The sequence below is a fragment of the Falco biarmicus genome, chromosome Z, assembly GCF_023638135.1.
Source record: "Falco biarmicus isolate bFalBia1 chromosome Z, bFalBia1.pri, whole genome shotgun sequence".
NCBI classification, from domain to species: domain Eukaryota; kingdom Metazoa; phylum Chordata; class Aves; order Falconiformes; family Falconidae; genus Falco; species Falco biarmicus.
This window is the reverse complement of record NC_079311.1, coordinates 79,146,110-79,166,804: the sequence shown is the minus strand read 5'-3', so window position 1 is coordinate 79,166,804 and position 20,695 is coordinate 79,146,110. Positions and strand designations below refer to the sequence as shown.

Below are 20,695 nucleotides of genomic sequence, written 5' to 3'. Positions count from 1 at the left end.
AGGCCCATCTTTTACAGCTATTTCCAGTCTTCTGCTCAGCTTTTTAAACTCTGTGATCTGAGCTTGCTGCTCAGCTCCTCTTATTTCTGCTGGAGAGCACAGTACACACGGAGAAGGAATGGCTGGATGACACACAAGTCTGAGCCTGAATAAAACTACTGCTGGACCCAGCGAGGTGGTTTGTGCATTACTGGTGTTCAGTGCCACACTGGTCTTTCTGCACGCTGGAGGCCAGCAAGGGTTTTGACCTTAACAGAGAAGGGATTTTTGAGGGCATTCACCATTGTTCTAGTGCTTTTGTTTGTGTGTTATTAAAGAAAAAAAAATAGTGACGAGCATTTTGCCAACATGCATTTGCTATTCCATTCACTGGAAGCAGAATTAGCTCAACGCTGGCTGTATTTGAAGCCCCTGCCAACCTCAAAGGACGTCATTGAGTATCCACTTTGTTTCAACAATTAGCAAGACGAAAGAGCATCTGGCATGCAAATTGTATGCTAGGACAAATGCCCAACATGAGGTCCTGCACTGGCAAGCAACAGTTCAAAACAAACAAACAAAAATATCTCTTTCAGTCAAGAGATCTGCTGCTGGGTTGTCCCCAAATGCCTGTACATTGACACAATACATTTTTTTTCTCATGGTGTCCCTCCAGAACTAGCCGGTGCAGCAAGAAAAGCCACTTTGCTGTGTGCACCTTTAGTTGATTACCAACTTCTAATCACGTCTGGTGTCACTGTCTGACATGCCATGCTTGGCTGTCATTGTGGTGTGGTGCAACCTTATGCTAAAGCTGAACCTGCTCATCATTACAGGCGGCCCAGAGAGGTGCCCGATGGCCCATCCCTGGGAACATCCAAGGCCAGGCTGGACGGGCTCTGAGCAACCTGATCCAGCTGAAGGTGTCCCTGCCCATGGCAGGGGGCTGGGCTGGAGGGACTTTGAAGGTCCCTTCCTACCCAAACTATTTTGTGGTTTTATGATCCTCCAGCTTCTTCTAGGGAGCTTGTGCAAACAGCTCTGGAGTGCTTTGGAGGGGGAAGGGCTGGGGGAAAGTATGGGACGCCATTCTGAAGGCTGAAGCTCTTGAGCCTTTACCACTGGGTGGCTGTCAGGTCCTGTTATGGGGTCCTGTGTAGGAGAAGGGGAGATCCCAGGTTGTTTCTCAGCTTGGAAAGGCAGGGTGGAGAGGAAAAATGGCTTTTCACTCCTGATCTGATGTAAGAAATGATGCTGGTGGCAGGGGTGGGAAGGAGGGGAGGGGAAACTACAGCAGCATGTTGCCCTTCTGCAGGGGACCTCCCTGTCCCCCTGGTGAGAGGTGTGGAAGGACGGCTGTCCCTGCCCATGGAGAGCATGAGAAGAAATATTTTCAATATTTTTTTAAAATGCATGAAAAAATAGACTTTGGGGTCAATATTGCTGAAGCACCAGCAAAAGGGAGCAGATCTCTGCTGGAAGTGGAGGCAGGCTTCCAGGGCAGAGCGTGAGCTTGGTTGGTGCTTTGTGTTTTGTTGTCTTAAGGCAGGATTGACCCAGCGGTGGTTGCTGTTTGGAGCATGTAGATCCTCGTGGCAGGGGTTGTGGGTTGTCCTGCTCCCAGGTGTTATGACTGCTGAGGGAATAAAGAGAAAATGAGTGAACAACTTACCAATTTCTGTAGGTACTTGCTTAGAAGGCAAACGATTGATTTCTTCTCTTGAGCGTTTTCAGATCCTCTTCTGCGTTCAGCTTTGCTGGAAAGTTAAAGGGAAAATGCTGAGAAAGATGAAACTTCCTATTCAATTCTTTAAGAACTTTCCCTGAAGCTTGTGTAAGGATCTCTGGAAGGTCAGTAGCAGCTTCTGCTGTGGTGTGATGGTCTCATTTCCCTTTCCCCCACGATGTGCCCCTAGACAACCCCGGCTCTAGACCCTGCTGTCACAGTACAGCTGTGCAAGTGGCAAAGTGCAGATGCTGATTTTTATGGCCTGGTGGAGGTTTCTGCTGTCCCTGAGCTGTGGCAAAAGAGGCTGCAATTCAGTGCATGGCATCTGCTGCGGCGCCCAGGCGCTTGGCATTGCATGAAAGTGAAAGTGAGTTGCAAGGCCAAGAGGGAGGTGGTGGGGTGGTTAGGACTGGATGCAGCCTCAGGAGGGGTTGGGGGCAGGTCCCTTTGCTTTTCCATAGCTCCCGTTTTCCCTTCTCCACATCTGTTCGTGTTGAACGTCCCAGCAGATCATGCCCTCTGCAGATGGGCTTTGACCTTGTCTGCCACCCAGACCTGCTTTGCTGGGGCACGTAGGGATGGGAGGAATTCAGAGCCAGCAATCAGCCCTGAAGCATTTTCTAAATGTTGTGAGGTGTGATTCAAGCCTCATAACTACTTTTTTCCCCACTGCAATAGATAGATAGATAAATAAATAAATAAATAAATAAATAAATAAATAAATAGATAATTCAGCATTGTGGGAAACTGTACTTATTTTAGCTTAAGGTAACTTCAGCTGAGCTTGTTGAAGCTCTCTGATCCATTCCAACTCTGAGTTCAGAAAATAAAGATAAACCGGTGATGGTAACAGTCCCGGTGTGCCCCATGAGAGACAGAGCGGGGCAAATACCAAGAGTTTGAGGGAGGGGTTGATCTTGTAGTTTTGACGTGAATCATGGAAAATACATGTACTACAACTTTAAGGCTTTGCCTGCAGCTAAATATAAGGGTGTGCTGGCTCCACCCTGCCGCTTTGTTAGGAATATAGGCATTTATTTTTGATTCGTTTTTTTGCCCTTCTGTTTTTTGGTTTGGGTTTTTTTTTTGTGTGTGTGAATCTCCACCATAGAATGACCAACAGTTTCAGAGAGTAGTCTTGGAGCATGCAGGAGAGATACCTCCTAATGTTTTCCCCATGGAAAGTTAAAGGATTGGGACTTAGCCAGATCCAAATTTCAACTTTCACATAAGTGCTGCAGTCTCTTGTCTGGTGGGGAGATGGTGACGGCAGGGATCAAGGCTTAAGACAGCAAGACTATCTTAACGTGACTTTCACGAGCCCCCAGCCTGGTTGATGTTAAGGCAACAGCCAGGTTAGCCAGGGGCAGCTGATCTCTGCATCCAGCCGTGGGCTTGGGGATGAGGAGCCCTGAGCAGATGACTCTCCTTTTCCTAAGTATTTTTTTTTAGATGAAAACTCGGTGTGTTGGTAAAACTCAGAGAGGTGGTGGCAGGGTGTGTTTTCAATCAGTGTTTGCTCAGTCTAAACTTAGTTTGTCTCTGACTTTCTGTTTTTGAAAGAGAAGCTGGTTTCATCTCCATTTTGTCGAATCATTTGTTTATTTTATTAGCTTTTTCAAAAAAGCTCTATTTCCCCTGATGCCTGGCCACCTGTTTTATATGAGCTGCTGAAGGTCTGAGCTCTTGCTCCGCTTGTGTAGAGCAGATTTCTTTCGACAAGCCAAAAGAAACGACACAACTATATACCAAAAAGGGCAAAAAAACCACATGCTGTGCTATTTTGGTAGTAGCAAATTATGTGCCCTACAAATTACCATTGGTTATGAACATGGTCCGTCTGTCTGGATGACAATGTCCTGCTTTCAGACCACCACTAGTAGGGTTAGAGTTAGGATAATACCCATTGAACTCCAAAGCGCCTCTTTTCTGAGCCCTGATTTATTCCTACCAGCAAATGTCACACGTAAGTAGAAGTTTTATGGCTGTATAATTCACAGGCTGTTAGGCATCTTATTAGGAAGGACTTGGACTTTTAAAAAAATGGCTTGAGGTTGTTCCTTTAGTATCTGGAAACTATCAGTTCTCCAGATTTTCTTGCTTGCTGGCTTTCTCTACGCTGCCCCCCACCCCCTTTCCTTCCTCCTCCTTTCCTCCCCCTCCTTTCCTCCCCCTCCTTTCCTCCCCCTCCTTTCCTTCCCCCCCTCTCCTTCCCCCCTCTCCTTCCCCCCTCTCCTTCCCCCCTCTCCTTCCCCCCTCTCCTTCCCCCCTTTCCTTCCCCCCCCTCCATCCCCCCTTTCCTTCCCGCCTTTCCTTCCCCCCTTTCCTTCCCCCCTTTCCTTCCCCCCTTTCCTTTCCCTTTTCCTTTCCCCTTTCCTTTCGCCTTTCCTTTCCCCCTTTCCTTTCCCCCTTTCCTTTCCCCCCTTTCCTTTCCCCCCTTTCCTTTCCCCCCTTTCCTTTCCCCCCTTTCCTTTCCCCCCTCTCCTTCCCCCCTCTCCTTCCCCCCTCTCCTTCCCCCCTTTCCTTCCCCCCCCTCCATCCCCCCTTTCCTTCCCGCCTTTCCTTCCCCCCTTTCCTTCCCCCCTTTCCTTTCCCTTTTCCTTTCCCCTTTCCTTTCGCCTTTCCTTTCCCCCTTTCCTTTCCCCCTTTCCTTTCCCCCCTTTCCTTTCCCCCCTTTCCTTTCCCCCCTTTCCTTTCCCCCTCTCCTCCCCCCCTCTCCTCCCCCCCCTCCTCCCCCCTCTCCTCCCCCCCCTCCTCCCCCCCTTTCCTCCCCCCTTTCCTCCCCCCTTTCCTCCCCCCCTTTCTTCCTCCTGCTTTTCTTCCCCCAGCTTTTGCTTTGCTCCACTTTTGCTTCCTCCTGCTTTTTCTTCCCCCCTTTTCTCCCTCTCCTTCCCTTTTTCTCCCCCCTTTTATCTTTTTCTCCCACATTTCCCCACTTTTTTCCCCCCACTTTTTTCTTTCCTCCCTTTTTTTCTTACTCCCTTTTTCCTTCCCCCCTCCTTTTTCTCTTCCCCCACCTTTTTCTTGTTCTTTCTCTCTGTCTTTATTTTTCCATTTTCCTTTCTTCCATTTTCCTGTTTATCATCTTATCTGTTTCATTTCTTTTTGTCTTTCTTTTTTCTTTCTTTTTCTTTCATTCTTTCCAGTGAAGCACGAGTTGACCTGAGGATTTACTCACCTTTCAATCTTAGCTTCGTGAACATCAGCTCAGAAATACCACTCAGAATCCAGAGTGAGGACTGTGGTACCGTAAATACAGTGAGACAGATTGACAGATTGGATTTGATTATATATAAGAATTTCCTCACCTACAGTATCATGAGCATATTTTAGCATCTGATACTTTACAAAATTCTTGCCAACCATAACAAAAAGCAGTAATTTTCAGTCCGTCTCCCTTCGTGCTTCAGGAAGGTGATAAAATCCCAAATATTCCCGTGTGTATTCCTATCTCTCTTGCACACTTATTTGTGGTGGTGTGGCAGGCTCAGTGTGAACTGCAGTTTTCTGGCTGATTTTGGTAAGGAGCAGAGGAGAGGAGCATCCTTGGGGTATATCTGCCCATCAGACCAGTGCTCGGTTCACTCCTGCATCCCACTGCCTGCCCCATGGGTCACCTCGCAGAAGTGGTTCATGCCCATGTCTTGACTCATGGTGGTCTTTTTATACAGCGTTCAGTGAATGCTCTGCGCAGATGTTGCCAGATGTGAGGTCACATAGGGGCACATGGGCAGGGATGGGCGTGGGGTGAGGCCCCTGGTCCTCTGGCTCAGCTACAGTGTGTGCATGTGCTGGATAAATCCAGAGTATGAAGCCCAGCAGGCAGCTTTCTCCTCTTCTACGAGCCTTCTCTGGACCACCGTGTCCCTTGCAGCCATAGCCAGGGCAGGTTAGGAGCCTCCCAGCTGTGAGGCTCGAGAACAGATGGTATCTTGTCCCACTCTCATACCCCTTGTGGTTTCTGTTCCAGTTTTCCTCAGTCACCTTTTTCAAAGATGGGAGTGAAAGAAAAGAAAGAGAATGGCACGTCCATGGGGGCAGGTTGCTTTTTGCCTTCCGTGCTGCCTGGCACATTCCTGTTAAGTGTCTGGTCGGTGTTTCTGCAGCATCTCTCTCCCAGAATACATCTGTGCTTCTCCTCTCCGGGTCTTCTCCGTGCTGGTTATCTGTGCCAGCCAGAAGACAGGAGGTGAGCTGCTTTACTAACTGCCTGGGGAGAAGACAGTACTGTGGCCTCATGTCATGCTGGATGGATCCAGGCATTGCTCCACTTCCATCAAATATATTAACAATTAATTCAGAGTCCTCCTCCGTGCTTCTCCTCCCACCTCTCTCATAGCCATTACTGCACACTGGTGCTGGAGCAGGACCCAAGGACAGCTAGATCCAGGTGCCAGCGTGCCAGATGCTGCACAAATCCAGAGTGACATTCCCAGCTCTGGCACATCCATGAGCCTTACCTGATGCCAGAGCTACCTGCCCCTTGTACTGCAAAGGCAGCCTTTGCAAAGGAGACCGCATCGCATCTCAGCAGAGAGCTGATGGTGTGGGACTCCTGGGACCTGTTGTGAAGGCTCCACCCTTGAAGTTCCTGGGTTGTTTGTTGCCCAGATCAGTCCCACCACCACCCTCCAGCAGCTGCTATGGCATCTTGGGACTTTGGGTGGCCAAACAGGACGGCAGTCTTGCACCTGCTGGGTTACCCATGCATGGGGGCAAGGAAGTTATGAAGCGCCCATCATTGCAAAGGTGCTTACAGAAGGCTCTGTCCACAGGGAGCTGTTTTAAACAGGCTTTTATCCATTGCAGCGATGAGTGCTGAGTTGGCTGGGCTGCCTCCTCAGATGCTCAGAAACTGCTTTGCATGGTGTTTCAGGTCATAAAACCAAAGCACTGTGCCTGGGAAGACAGATTGCCATCACAGCATAAGCAGATCTATGGAAACCAGACAGCTAGCTAATTCACCCTGTGCAGTGTGTGTATCTCTCCACCCCTCTCCTGCTTTCCTGGCTGGATTGAGAATGGCTTGAGCATCACTGCCTTCTCAAAGAGAGGGAGAGAGAAAGAAATTGCGCTTCTAGAGACCAAACCAAGCAGGAGTAATCATTTGGGACTCTGGGACGATTCCCCATCATGCCCCCAGATAGGGAATAATGTCCCAGAGCTCTTGTTCTGAGTAAAATGGGAGTAACAGCTACCATCTGGGTCAGGAGGAATCCTGTCCCAACGATGATGAAGGGCCTCAGGGGGTGGCCTGGGCTGACAAGGCTTTAGTCCTAAGATGCTGGGAAATGGATTTTTGGGGGTTTCCAGGGTCTTAGATAAGCAGCCAGGTGATGACAGTCCAGCAGATGCCTCAGGCAGGGTTTCTCAGTGTCTGGATGGGATGAAGATGAGGAGAGGCAGACCTGGGCAGCTCTCAGATTGTTGGGAGTGGAGGAGGCACTGCCCACATGTTTTGAACTGGTAGAACCTGGCAGTGTCTACTTGAAAGCAGCCATTCCAAGCCTGCACCAAAGCACGGCAAGCCACTGCGGTCAGCACGGACTTGTTGGGGACCTGGCAGCAAACAGGGATGCTTTGGGCACTAGCTGTATGGACATGGCAGCATAAATAAGGGACCCATCACTAAAGCTACTTAGGAGCTGCTTTGGTAGGACAGCCACAGCAAAGGGAACAAGTTCTCAAGGCAGTGCTTTGGTTCATGGTGGTGTTGCTCCAGCAACGCTGGTGGTAGCTACATTTTCCAGAACAGGAGAGCTTGGAGGCAAGAAGCCAGCCTGGGTCTCAGGTGGCTGGGGACACTGGGAAATGTCTCGCTTGGGCTGGGAAGCTGTGCAGGCAGCCCAGAGGGATGCCCAGGGCTCCCCTGATACCAGGACTCAGAGTGACTTCATCTTGGTCCAGCCCTGGCAGAAGATGTAGCATCAGAAGAGGGGTGAATCCCGAAGGGTGCTGCCAGGTGGTGTGGGTGAGCAACCAGGGCAGGAGCAAGCTGATGTGTATAGGTGGGAGATGCCTGTTCCTTAAAATGAGCCTCACACGGATCCCACCGAGCTGGGACTGGCATGAGATGGCACTAAAGTTTCTTCAGAGCCTTTGTCTTTCTGTCTGGGTCAAACCCCTTTAGTAGGAGTGAATTCCCTGTCCTCTGGGTGACTTTGGAAGGGCTGTGTAATGATTTCTGGAACATGTATATGTAAATCTCTTACCTACAGGTCCCTGAACTTTTGGCAGCAGATAGAAATTAAAGGCTGTTTTTGTTTAAGGATTGATGAGCTGCAGCTGATGTTGCTCATTTACACCTTTTCCATCTCCTAATGGCAGGGGTGCCGTGTCCACTGGCAAATTGAAAAAATGCTCTATAGAGAACCGAAGAAGGGAGGGGGTTGCGTGTTTATAGGCTGCAGAGGGGGAGTGCACGTAGATGTGAGCGTTAGCATTTCTAAGAAATGGCAGTTCTCCTTTGGAAGCCTAAATGAACATCACTTTCCGGGAGCTGCCTAATTTAAATCATGTTTGCTCTGTTTTGTCCTACCCATTATTTTCAGCTGTCACGTAAAGTGCCACAAAGACTCTTCAAGAGGCTTCTTTCTGCTTCCCCCTAATAATCCCAGAAACAGACACTGGTTCTTTTGTCTGGGGCTCTCTCTGATGGCTCTCAGTGTTCAATTTTCTGGAGAGGAACCACTTTGTGGAACAATAGGACAATCAGTGCTGCAGCGGCTCAAGTGCTGCCATCCTGCCCTTGAAGAGGCAGGAGAGGAGTGAGGTGGAATCGTGTTTTGGCCATCGCAGTTAATGACTTCTAGGAAAAGCTTTGGTGGCGGCTCAACAAAGGTAATCCTGGCTTGCAAAAACAGATGCTTGCATTTCATTTGCTCTGAAATTTGTTGGAGTTTAGCATGATCCTTGGTGCTCAAGGACAACAAGAAGCTCCAGTATTCAGGCCTGGATTAAGGCTTGGAGTCTGAGTCTAACAGGAGGGTCCAAGCCTTACGTGTCAAGGCCAGGATGAAGTCTAGCAGGGATGAAATGTTGTCTGGCTTTCTTGGCTTGTTGGGGAGTTGGTAGGGTCCAATGATGAGGCTTCACATTGAGAACAGATTGCTTGGGGTAGTAAAGTACTTCTGAAGAAAAGCTGGTGAAACACCAGGGACCTGTCAGTGCTGTGGATCCATCCTTGGAAGTCCTGAACTAGACAAGCATCTCCTGCACATCCTTGGGGATCCCTGCTTTGAGCCAGCGGTGAACGAGAAGAGTTCTTGAGGACTTTTTCAGTACTTTAATATTATAGTCTTTATGTCTTCCTTTGGGGCTGTGTAAGGCATCCTGTGCCTAACTCAGCATAGGCTTGGGGAAACTGGTTTCTTGGGGACAAAGCACTTATCTTCTGCTGGAATGGAGGGAAATCAAGTGCCCGCATTGCCCAAAATATCCCAAAATATCCAACGCTCCATATGACTCCATACTGACTTTGTGTTAAGCTTTCCTTATTCTACTGCAGCTGCTGCCCTCAGCTTTACCCATGTGCCCATCTCCTTGTGCCATCAGCTATTGGTCCAGGTCTGCCCTCCCAGTCACACACCAGTCTGATTTGAGTATTTGCTTTGCCAATCAGCTCATGGCAGCTAAATGTACCCTAAGTATGGCTACAAGTGCCCTAACGATGCTGCGCTGGGGGTTAGAAGACTGTTTCTATCTATCAGTTAAGAATGGCTCTGTGACAGCCCTTTTCTAGAGATAGTGGGGGAAAGGAGGTGTAAAGACGGAGCTGAATGTATTTCTGAGGAACTCCTTCGTGCATTGCCTGTGATTGCTTTCTCATCTAGCCCTCTGGTCCTGGATATGTGGTATGATAGAGGAGAGCACCAAGACCACATGATGGAAGGATGGCTCGGAAAGCAGGTGAAGGCAGCTGCAGAATGCAACTTTTCTATAGGTACATAAAAAAAGAAGCCATTACGATGGAACTATTAGTTAATGCTTTAAAATGCATAAGTAACAAGGAGGAAAATAACTTTTTAAGTAAGTTTTTAAAGTGCAAGTAACTTTGATTTTTAACTTTGCACTATGCATACAGAAGCACAGGACAATTGCTTCTCAGTCTCTTTAACCCTAAAGCTTGATCCTTACAGCAACCCCTGTCAGAGGTTGTTATGTGTTGGTTTTACCTTGGCTGGTGCTGCAGTTCATCTGCCATCACACCATCACACTGCCTAGTCCTTTTGCCTGCTGCTTGGCTTTCTTGAGTCCTGCTGGAGGTTCTCATGGGGTTTTGTGGCCTTGAAGCCTTATTAATCTCTTTGCTAAGGCAGCAGCTTTAAGATTGAAAAAGGAGTTAAAAAATGCTATTAAAAAAAAGCTGTTGGTGTAAGGTGATTTTTTTGCTCAGTCCCACATGGCTGGGAGTGTCCTGGGCTCATAAAAAAAACCACTTAAAATGTGCTTTGTCTCTGGGGAAATCCCTGTGCAAAATATCCCCTTGCATGTTAGCATGGCTCTTGAATATACCTGGGTGCTTTCCATGAAGTCCGAGCTCTGGAATTGGGTGGAAAGCTAAAAATCTAAGGAAAACTGTCATGACAGAATCTGGGCTTGTTTAACCCACATGGTTATGGAAAGAAAAGTTGCAAACTGAACCTCTGAGCAATCCCAAAGGAGAAGAACTCAATGTGTTTACAAAAAAAAAAAAAAAAAAAAAATAGGACCAAGCTCACAGTGTTGAAAGCCATCTCATGCCTTTGGGATGGTGTGAGCAGTCGGTGCTGCAGCCTTTCCTCCTGCCCCCCAGCAGTCCTGGGGCTGGCAGTAAGCCAAAACCATGGTCAAGGAGAGAACTCACCTTCTGGCTTTTCTTCCGAGGCAAGGAAGGTGGATTGTTTTCTGGCGATGAAATTTCCTATTGAAAAATTGAATGCTTCCTTCTCATGCTTGTGAATGTGATGCCCGGGAAGCGGACCATGCTGGTTCCAATTACCTGCGCAGCAAGGCCAAGTACTGCAGTCAGTCAGGAATTTATACCTTTTCATACGTACTTGAAAAGGTAAAACCTTTTTTATTTTTTTTAATATGTGTAATGAATTCAAAGAAGGAGCCCAGCCAGCCAAGCTGCCTTTGATTTATTCTTGTATTAATATTTTATGTCTGTATATGTGCCTAATCACTCAAATTAGTCAAACTTGCTACCTCAGTTGCGCCAAAAAAAACCCCAACAAACCAGTCCCGAGGAATGCAGGCTCATTTCTTGCTCCCCTTCACATCATCTCTAGGGATGACTTGTTTATGTCTAGGATTTTCCTGGAACAAGACCTACTTCATAGCACATTTGGAGGGAAAGCTCAGAGTGCTTAATAGTGATCCCAATCCAAAAGTGGCATCACAAGATCATCAAGAAGGTAAATAGTATTGTGAGTGCAGGAACAGGAGTGTTGCTTCCCTTCAGTGGTGTGTCCCACACACATCAAATGCTGTAGATTTGAGCACATCTGGGATTTCTGGCTCTCCTACAGAGTTACTTCTCCCCTGTTAATGTCCAACATTTTCACTTGCTGCCTGGGCAACATTTCCATGTGCAAAAAGAAGTTTCTTGAGATACATCAGAGTATGAGCTACAGGGGAGGCAGTCAGGAGCAGTGTCTATCAGCCACGAAGGACAGGGTTGTCATTAGAAACTGGAAGGGCTCAGGAGATCAGAGCTTGATTCCCACCTTGGGCACAGCTTTTCTGTGCAACGTTTCTTGCATGGTGTCTGGGTGACTGCTCTCCACCAGTAAGGTGCCTCCCATGACGTGTCTGTCCCACCCGTTTGAGGTGGGAACTCTTTTGATGTGTCTCTGTACAGTGCCTAATGGGCAGTGATGCTGCCCTTGCTTCGGGACATGTCACCTGCAAACCAAATAATCGTGGTGGCAATGGCATGGAATTTGTGGTATGAGGCTCTTTCTCTTGGTGTAACTGATCATGAGACCACTTTCCAGTGTCAGGGATTTCCTGGTCCTGTAGTGGTGCATCTGCTTATTAATCCTAGTGGATCATCCAGTCTCTTGAAGCCCATGCACACTTGCTCCCGCAATTCCTTCAGTAAGGAGCTCTGCAGATCCACCATCTGCTGCAGGGAAACCATCTCTGTTTCCTTGTCTTGAACCTCTTCCTACCTTAGTTTGGTGGCCCTAGGTGAATGAAGGGTGACTGGCTGTAATCATAAGATGGTACAGTTGCCCATTGTAGCAGCTCACCCAGTTGGTGGGCGGTTTGTTTCTTTGTAACGCTATGAAGAACCAGTCTCCTTTAGGTACCCCAATAGGAGGAAGCAGATACACTGTTTTAAGGACTCGCCCTGACCAGTGGTATATAGAACATCACAGGAGATAATGTGGCTGTCCTGGGGTAAAAGAGGCAGGCTGATGAAGGGGGCAAGAGAGGGAGTGGGACGTAAGTGGGCCATTACTGTCATGATGACATGGTATATTAAGTCTTATTTTCAGTTCCAAGTATTGAAGGGGGGTAGAACCACTGAATCCAGCTGTTGGGGTGGGCTGGGATCACATAGCTGCTTGATTTATTTGTACAGAGACCTGCACCAGTGCTTGTCGTCTCTAGGTAAAGCCGTGTGGGGCATCAGCACTGCTTGCCCTCCAGGAGCCCTTCTCCCCAGACCTTTAACCGGTGCTAGCTGTGACTGCAGGTGGGGCTGTAGGCTCCAGCTTTGCCTGCTGCCTTCTGCAGGTTCCTGGCAGAGCGTAAAGACCTCATTGAGGTGGCTAGTTTGACTGTGTACACCCCTTCCAGGCAAGTAGTACTGCTCCAAGACCAGGCCATTGCGTCCTCACCTTCCGCTTGATATGTAAAATGACAGCATGTGTCTCTGTTATTATTTGCATCCCAGCGTCACCTACAGCTCTTTAAGCAGGATCCCTGCTTTCCTACAGGGTTGCACAAAGCCTCAACAGAGCCAAAGCTTGCCCTAGAGAGATGGCAGTCTGAGACCAGGGGCAGCAGGCAGGCGTAAGTAGCTGGAGGAGAATGAAAAATAGTGATCCTGAATTGGCCACGGGAGATGCAGAGGTGCTATCATACACAAAGTAGCTTATAGCATATGGAAATGTTGAGTATACCTCTATATGATTGCAAAAGATTCACATTGTTCAGCTGTGTTATTGGGAAATAGTACACAATCATTAGGAGTGGAATGAGACACCTGGAGAGGCAGCGTTAAGAGTGATTATGCAGCCCAGCCCTGGCTTTTCTTCACTTTGGGGAGCAACATGGCATAATTTCATTATAGATTTATATACAGCTAATTGGCACATAGTTTGATATGGAAATAAAACAATTGTAAATATCACAGAAAATTTTAAACTGTGCTTTCAACTGTCATGCTACAATCCTTGCTTTTCTGGTCAGTCTAATCTACTTGATTACCCCTTTCATCATCCTGTGTTTTGAAGATGTGATATCTCTTTCAAAGAACCTCTGTCAGACATAGATTAATTAGTTAATTTTTCTGCACGGGATGAAAAGGCAAGGGTGGGGAACCCAGAGCCCTGAGGATCAGATGCAGTGCGTGGCCAAGTAATTATTTTGGGGTGATGCGGAGATGTGTCATGTGTGGCCTGTGCTCAGTCTATAAGGGCTCTTTAGCTCTTGGCAAAAAACAGGTTTCCTACTAGAGATACTCAGTTTATGCTAAAGGTTGAAGTGAAATTTTCTTAATGGGGGTAACAGAGCACTGCAGTAGACACCATTGAGATGGCACTTCCAGACTGAGCTTTCTAGATCAAGGATGCTACAGGCAGTGGTGCTGAAGGATGCTTTTAATTCAGAAGATAAAGCTTAAGTAGTTTAAAACATGGGAGAAAGTGTGGATAGAGTCGGTATTTTTATGTTCAAAGGCAAACTGAAGTGTAGACTTGTTTGCTGGTAGCATCAAAGGTTGCAGCTAGCTTGGGACGTCGAGATGCTTTTCGTCTGGTTTAATCTGAGAACGAAATCTGCTGTGACTGTTGTGTTGTGATCTTGGGTGAATATATATTCCTGTCACCGTGATTCTTTGAATAAGACACCTTTCATGTAATATCCAGAAATATGTTTTATGCAAGGGGTCCATGGCCTGGTGTGTCGTCAATATGCACGATGTGCACAGCAGTTTTCTTCCAGCTCAGCCGGAGGGGAGCTTGGTGTGTGGTTTTGGGACCAAATCCGGGCCTGGTAGCAGTGCGGTGCATAGGGGTGAATTGAAGCAGGATAACGCATGGTCACAGATGGGGTGACACACTTCACTCATAAGAGAGAAGCAGCGATACGTTTTCTGATGGAAAAGGGAGATTTAACAAAGTTTGATAGTAAATGCGACAGCGGTTTAACGAGGTTTGATGTCAAGGTGCACTTGATTATTTACTGCACAGAGGATGGGGTCAGACAGAACTGTCAGGGAGACCCTCCTGTTGGGCCATGAGGTTCAGAGGGGACCCCCCCGCGTTCTAAACCCCTTCCCGGAGGGAGTTCAGGTGCAGCTGGATCCAGGCTTAGTCCCAGACTTGGTCGACAGTTTATGTCTGTAAAGGGTTATTTGTGCGCCATCGATCCCTTCTATCACTTTGGTAAGATTTCCCAGTTTAGCATGCCGTTAATCACCTACCGAGGGTCTGTAGCGGCAAGGCAAGGGCTCTCTCAGCCTCCAGGAGCCCCCCTGGGAGGGTCCGTGCTCAAGGGGAGCCCCTGGGGTGCAGCCCGCTGCGTGCAGGGGGGCTCCGCGGGCCTGGGCTGCCGCTCGTTCGGGCGTCGGGGAGCTGGCTCACGGTCGCGTTTGCCTTCCGACTGCAGAAATCACTTTCTTTTAAACTTGGTTTGAGTTGGCCTTGCCCTGCGCTGCGGTGAGGTGGGCACCTTGCTCCAGTTAGCCCTTGGCTATCCTGCTGTTATCTGCCCTCATGACTAGAGGCATCCATCACGATCACCATTGCTGGTTATCACTTGAGCGTTGTTACAGAAATAAAGGTCAGGATGAGGGGTGCAAGCACACCGCCACATGGCAGGTTCCTGTCTGTCACATCCCTCCTCCACACCTCCAGTTCTCCAGGGGTGAGTTGTCCCTGGGCTCACCGGGCTGTCACAAGCTTGGGTGTCCCATTTCTGACCCCATGTGGGAGAGCTGCTCCTTGATACTGGTCAGCAAGGGTCTTCCTGTTCGCAATGAATACAATGCAACATCCTTACAGAGGGATGAGTTTTGAATTTCTTCAGGTTGCACTGTAGCTGTGTTTGACTTCCACCATCTGTCTTTACCTTCTTTGTGTCTTTTCATATTTTTTTTTTTATTATTTGCTTACTGGCTTCCAGATCTCCTGATAATGTGTTCAGTGTGGGCTACTAATATAACCCCACAGGAGCAACCCTTTTGGAAGGGAGTTTTCCTTTCAGAATAAGGATAAGAGAACTTCCCTTATCCCACCCTTTCCCCACGCCCCAGCCCCCACCCCCACCTCCTTTATCATTTCTTCTCATTTCCATCCTCTTCCTTGGCACCAGAAGCATGAGCTCTTCCAGGAGCAGAAGAGCCTGAGGGCTGTGAACTGGCCTCTGAGCAATGTTGTCTTTGCCCAGAGAAGTTGATAGCTGGAGTGAACCCTCACAGGAAACACCCTTTTGTTTTTCTTGGTGGTGGATGCTTCGTGTACTATGTCCAGCTCTGGGCTCCTCAGCACAGGGAGGACATGGACCTGCTGGAGCGGGGCCAGAGGAGGCCACGGGGATGGTCAGAGGCCAGGGCACCCCTGCTGGGAGGACAGGCTGGGAGAGCTGGGGTTGTCCAGCCCGGAGAGGAGAAGGCTCCGGGGAGACCTTACTGCAGCCTTCCAGCACTTAGAGGGGGCTCAGAAGCAAGATGGGGACAATTTTTAGAAAAGCCTGTCGTGGTAGGACAAGGGGCATGGTTTTAAACTCAGCGAGGAGGATTCAGACTAGACGGAAGAAATGTTTTACGCTGAAGGTGGTGAGACACTGGCACAGGCGGCCCAGAGAGGTGCCCGATGGCCCATCCCTGGGAACATCCAAGGCCAGGCTGGACGGGCTCTGAGCAACCTGATCCAGCTGAAGGTGTCCCTGCCCATGGCAGGGGGCTGGGCTGGAGGGACTTTGAAGGTCACTTCCCACCCAAACCGTTCTGTGATTCTGTGATTTGTGTAATTAGGCAGTGGACTGCTGGTGGGTACTAAAGTTTGTGGGAAAATGCATGATTTTCCTGCACCTGCCCAGCTTAACTATCACGGAACTGCTTGGAGGAGAAAGGGAAAGGATGCTCTTCGTCAGCTGAGGATCGGTAGAACACTGTCACAAGATTCACAGTAAAGTCACAGCACTGACAATTGTAGGCTAAGGATTTTTGTGTGCTTGTGGTTTCTTTGCTCGACAAAATAAAACCTGCCAAAGCAGAGCTGGTGAGCTCCCATCTCTCTGTTCTCATTGCTCCAGCGCTCCTGCTTGAATTATTCATGTTCGGTAAGTGATCTGCAAACAGCTCCTGTGATCTCCCTGTGATCTGTGTGTATGTGAGACTCACCCCTGCTTAGGTCAGGGCATTTTCTTGTCTCCTTCCCCCCGGCAGGGAGTCCGTGGGAATCTCCAGATACCTCACCACCTCTTCCTGATTCACCGCGCCATGTATTTATTATTTACCTGGTATGATTTGTGCAGCTGTCCCAGGCCCACAGTATTGTCACTGGATAAGCAAGAAGGCTCCACGCAAACATCTGTAGCTGTTGCTTGACAAATCCTACTGTATAAATAATTATAAAGGAGCTGAAGAGGCACTTGTAGGGCAGCACTGCCGGCTCCTCACTCAGCACAGGGTGTATTTCACCTGCATGTGTGGCTCAATAGAGCTTTGCTGGGCTGTTATATATATATATGTTTATATGTGTACATGTATATATGTTTATATATATATGTTTTATGTGTTTGCTTCTTTTTCACAAGCTCTGCTCTGTGTTTATTTTAATTTTTTAGAAAGTGTTCTGATTTAGTCATGGGAGGAGGTTTGTAAAACCAGTGAGAAGGGCAGTTTATGGTCAGGCAATCGGCAGGTATCCTGGTTACTTTGCAGTCCACATCGTTAGTAAAACAGGCTCTGTGTCTACTTCTCCAGCACACTCACCCCAGGGAGATCATGGATCTGCCCGTCCAGTATCATCTAATTCATCCCAGCATACTGTGATAAACCAGTCTGCATTTTGGGATGAGGACTGGAATGCTTCAGAAAGCTGTTGTCAAGCGGAGCTAGAGCTGATGCTCTGAGCAGGGCAAGGCTCAGCAGAGAGACAGGGACCCCCAGGTCTCCTTCCCCAGCTGAGGGGGTAGCTTTGGGTGAAAAAAGCTCCATTTAGGGTACTTGCTTTTATACAATAACCCCAAGGAGAACCTGTGCCTTGCCTAGGATATCCCTCACCTATAACATAACTGGAATACAGTAGTGAGTTTGTTAAAATGTCCTGCCTCTGGATTCTGGAAAGAAGATTTTCTATTTAAACCTTAGGGAAATTACTGGCCTTGTTAACTAGCGTAGAAGTAATGAACCACAGCAGGGTTACTCAAGAGATTTGGGCCCTTGCTTTGTAAGACTGCATTGTTTCTTTAAATGAGAGAAATAATTTAAGCAAACAAACGAACGAAGAATTTCTGGAAATTAAAGTACGGTACAAATAGAATGATTCTCATCCTCTGTTTAATAGGAGCAGTGCAGTGAACAATTGCGTAGTCGACCTCACAAATTTATCCATGGTAACTAGTCACAGGAGAGAAAAATAGACAGCCTGCCACCAACTTGGTATTAAAGTTATATTTTCCATTTTTTCCATGATTGTGGGCCAGTCGGGGACTTTCCATGAGCAATCAGCACAGCAGAAATCCCCTTTTGTGGATTTGTAGCCACTGCTACTGAGCAATAAAAGATCTGATGCTGGTTTTGAACTGCTTTTAGCTTTAGCAGGTTTTGGTCCCAATTTCCAGTGGGATCAGCCTGGGGTGCAGACCCTTCCTGCTGAATGTATCCCACCAGACCAGGGCTATGGGTGGGTGATGCCCCTTTCTCCCTTCCACCCCCTGGCTGAGGCTTGCTTGTGATGGGGTCTGGTATAGGAACCTCACCTTTGGTTTCATCACCTCTGTGAGGTACTGGATGTTAACTCTCCCGACTGGGTTTGGGCTTTGTGCAAACCCTGCATGACCCGTGCAGCTCTGGGCAAGTCCTGCAAGAGCCTGGAGGAAGGACAGAAAGACACTGCCAGGCTGGAGTTCATCCAAAAATAAATAAACCAGAAATACTGGGCCTTCAGGCTTGATCGTCTGTTCCTCAAAAGACATTTTTGGAAAGGATCACTGTGCTTTTGTTCTTCCATTAGGCAACTGAGGAGGGAACATTGTTTTCTTCCCCTCATCCGTTCCCCTTATAGGGAGAGAAGAAGGAAGACTTGGCCACCCTGAGCCGAGCATCTCGGGGGACCTCTGAAAACAAAGGGCCGTATGGAGAAAAGTGCTGTCATTGTGTCCCCTTCATTCCCTTCCCTGCCTTCACCCTGTGCTTGGCACGGCCATGCCCGCCTAGGGCTGGCGAGCTGCACGTCACTGCCAGCCAGTGGGGAGCACGGAGGGTTGTTCCTAGGCTTCCTCCCTGGAAACCTGGCAGAATTCTCTTATCTCCAGGTTTATCACTTCCCGTAGACTTGGCAAGGCAACCCTGAAGTTTGTCTTCTGCCAGGAAGGTGTGTTAGCTCCGCGACAGTGTTGACAGTGTACGTGTCTGTATGGGATGGCTTGGATAAAGCAGTACCCCTGAGGAACATCATTTGGATGTTCCTGGATGTGGACTGAAGCTCTATAGACACATACATCCTAGTGCAGTTTCTCTCCTGTGTGCTGCAGGCATCAATCCCTGATTGCAGAGGATGCCTGTGGGTTGGAGAGCATCTTCCCAGCCACGCTTTGTGTGACCCTTGCATTACCTTCCCTTACAGGAATACGGGGCTGACACATGGAGCTGGGATAGTTTACTTTTTTTTAATTACAGGTTGTGCAAGGTTTTTTTTTACTTTTTTGGACTAAGGCTATCTTGTTTTGCGCAGGCTCCAAGGCTGACCCTACTGAGATACTGAACTCTATGGGAGCGGAGACCACTTGACTGCACTCAGCACCTTTCAGGATCAGGCCCTAGGTAATTATTTTAATTGTCTGCCTGGATGATGGGTTAAATTTGGTGTTCTGGGCTATGCAGACCATCTGAAATGACATTCCTAGTTGTACATCCCATGAATCCGTGGACTTTTTTCCTCCTGAAGGTTGTCACTCTGTAGGTCAGTGGCTTGACACTACAGTAAGAACCACTTTTCCCTCAAAAATACAACAATATATCTCCATTGCTTCCACAGGGGGAATCATAGACCCATTGAATGGCTTGGGTCAGAAGGGACCTTCGAAGTCCCTCTAGTCCAAACCCTGCCACAAGCAGGGACACCTTCAGCTGGATCAGGTTGCTCAGAACCCTGTCCAACGTGGCCTTGGATGTTCCCAGGGATGGGCCATCGGGCACCTCTCTGGGCAACCTGAATTGCTGGATCACCATTCTGGCAATGGTCACCAGCTCTTCTACTTGGGAAGTTCTCCTGAAGTTAACTTGCAGAAAGCTGTGAAAACAAAACAAACTAGAAAACAAACCCCAAAACAACCAAAAACCCACCCAAACACTTTCACTCCCATCAGAAGCAACTGAAGGCTTAAAACAGCAATATTTGTTGGCAAGGATGCTTGTTCAGGTCAGATTTTGAAGAACGGCTGAAAACATACAGCTGTGGGAGCCTGCTTTTTAAAATAAACCTAGTGACTATTTTCTGCAGAAAAATAAATTCTGAAAATCTTATTTGCCTGGGTTCACAGCAGCTGCATTCTCTTCTCCAAACCTGGCCTCGTTGTTGTGCCTTTATGAAACTTCATGCCTTTCTCCACGGTGGACAGATGGAAATCGAAGAGCTTAGGGCCAAGTAGTGCCCTGCTTTGCATCCTCATGGAGGTGTGGTGTCAGCCCAGTGCCTTGGCTGGGGTGGGGACATGGGCAGGATTTGACCCAAGATTTGTTCTTCCATCCCAGCAAGGCCAGCTCAAACTTGGAGTGTGAGCTTGAGAAGCAAAGATCTCAGGGGTGAGTTTTAAAAGGAGTAAGAAGGAAGCCAGTGTGGATGTTACTCTGAAATGCTAAGGGTGAAGGATTTCCTGTAGGGCTGGCTTCCTGAGCGAGGTGATACTCCTTACAAAATTCTCGATGCTGATAAAAGTATCAGTCAACAGAGGGTTATAATTTTTAACCCTGTCTGTTGGATTCCCCCCCCCGCCCCGCAAGTGGTTAATAAAAACCAGCTTCCCACTGATCTCAGCAGAGGTTAAAGGCCAGCTCTCAAGATAAGGGTGGCATGAGGGCAGATTGTGTGTCGCTGGCTGCTCTCCCAGAGCATCCTCTCTCCATGTGGGAACAGAGGGCTATTCTCCATCGCTTGCAGCTCTGTGCAGTGACATTTTCGGGACCCAGGCCTGAGGACTTTGACTGGGTTGTTTCCTGTTTTGACAATCTCCATTTCAAATACTCTATATGCAGCATTGTGCAGGGAATTAAAAAAAAAACAAAACAGCCCATATCCTTCTCTCTTGAATATTGTGGTGGGTGGTGGGAAGCTAAGTTCATGTTTCCAATGGGGAGGGAGAAGATGCAGAGGGTGAAACAGGCTCAGAAAGTGAAAGACAGGAAAATGAAGAATGAGAAGTAAGAAATACATTCAGCATCAGGACTGTGGTGCTATATTTTTCCCCATCCATTCTGGATTTGTGGGGATGGGGTGCTTTCTTGGTGCTGAAGTTCATATGCTCTGTGTTTAAACTGCTGCTGTCAAAGCTTGGAGAGTAACTAAAACAAAAATGTCACAGGTCAAATGGATGTTTTCCATTTGA

At 48.1% G+C, this 20,695-nt stretch overlaps 1 protein-coding gene across 2 annotated transcripts in view; it reads left to right on the top strand.

Moving 5' to 3' along the window:
• ZBTB7C (zinc finger and BTB domain containing 7C) overlaps positions 1–20,695 on the top strand; it is a 161,809-nt gene that overhangs the window by 50,107 nt on the left and 91,007 nt on the right. For both annotated transcript variants that reach the window (XM_056325290.1, XM_056325291.1), the window contains exon 3: positions 18,826–18,914. The gene's annotated coding sequence lies outside the window, so the exon portion shown is untranslated. The remainder of the gene's footprint in view (positions 1–18,825; positions 18,915–20,695) is intronic.